Source organism: Benincasa hispida, unplaced genomic scaffold (genome assembly GCF_009727055.1).
Source record: "Benincasa hispida cultivar B227 unplaced genomic scaffold, ASM972705v1 Contig544, whole genome shotgun sequence".
NCBI classification, from domain to species: Eukaryota; Viridiplantae; Streptophyta; class Magnoliopsida; order Cucurbitales; family Cucurbitaceae; genus Benincasa; species Benincasa hispida.
Window position 1 is genome coordinate 109161 of NW_024064913.1, and position 1589 is coordinate 110749.

The following is a 1589-nucleotide window of genomic DNA, read 5'->3' on the forward strand; positions in this document are numbered from 1 at the left end:
AAGCCATTGTGTGGGCAGTCTCTTACCAGCCTCTTAAACCTCGCCTATGCATCACTGAGCAATTCGTCAATATCCTGTTCAAAAATAGTGATCAACTTCCTCCTTCTGGTGTTCTCCATCGGAAGGAAGTACTTCTTCATGAACTTCTCAACTACTTGTTCCCATGATGTAATCTCCCCTGGTTCGAGAGAATAAACCCATTTTCGTGCCTAGTCACACAACGAAAATGGAAACAATGTTAATCGAACCTCCTCAGCGAAGATGTTTGGGAACACAAACGTGTTGCAGATCTCAATGAAACTCCGAAGGTGGGCATGCGGATCCTTGGCACGCCTACCGCCAAATTGTCCGGCAGTTTGAATCATCTGCAGCATCATCGATTTCATTTCGAACCTTAGAGAGCTGGCTTCATGAATCCTAGTGAGAAATCATAGAGGTTGGGTGACGTATAGTCCCTGATGGGCCTATTGTGGTCGATCTCCAATATGATGGGATTCGCCATGATATCATTTGCATTTGGTACTCCATTTTCTTGTTGTTCCGCCATGTTTGGATCTTTCTCTTGTTGTTGTTGTTGTTGGCGAATATTTCTTCTTCTTCTCTAGAAGGTTCTCTCAATCTCTTTGTCGTAATCATGCTCATGATTTTGTCCTTCGCTCATACGACACCCACTTCCTCCCTTACCTAAAGATAAGTAGTGCACAGAGACGAAGAGTCTGCAAAGAAAATAAAAGAGTTATCGTTAGCACAATGTATTGTCGTAGTCCCCGGCAACAGCGCCAAAAACTTGATGCATTGTTATTATTGCGATGAAATAATGCTGTAGAATGACATGATGGAATATGCGTTATGCATTCAAGTTTTCTCAGAAAGATCCAAGTATAAATCCTACTGAGTTGCCTGGTAAGCCCAGGGTCAAACACAGGGACTTAGGAAACAGTATGCGATGGTAGTTTTCGATTACTTTGCGGTAACAAATAAAATAATGCGTTGGTTGGTGTGTTGTTTAAAATATAAAGTCTATGTGGCAGATTTGAGAAAAGAGTTAATAACACGAAAGTACAATGAGTATGCAAGGAAACGGGTTAAAAAAGGATTTAGCTAACACTTCCTAAGGTTGAGTTCATGTTATGCGATCATGCTACATACATACAACAACAAGTCATCTCTCAATGCAAATGCTACAGCTTCTAGTTTTAGAATGTATGCGATGTATGCGATGATGTCTATAGGACTTACATCTAAGCCTCTATTCTTGTCTATGCGATGATGAATGGCACACACATACACAAGGCGACCGCATACTACCATAACCTATCTCTAGGGTGCATGCGATGCATGTTTGTAAACAGAGCTTATCTTTAAGTCTCTATCTCTTGCTTATGCAAATATAATCTTGCTTTCTCAAGTCTAGATTCTAACCTAGCTCTCTCAAGTCTTAGGTTCTTTCTTTAGAGTCTCTCTTGAGTAGCTCTAAAGGGGTGATGGACGCAACATAAGACAAGATGATCGCATGCAATGAAGATCCTAGGTCATGTTAGCTAAGTACTTTTCAAACCATTCGAAAGTTTAGTTACTCATGCGTATTG

General features: G+C 40.8%; 1 non-coding gene across 1 annotated transcript; it reads left to right on the forward strand.

The window, feature by feature from the left end:
- Window positions 1-107, forward strand: LOC120069676. The gene has a single exon (XR_005479629.1). It is a non-coding gene; the product is annotated as a small nucleolar RNA R71 (small nucleolar RNA).
- Window positions 108-1589: the final 1482 nt, after the last annotated feature.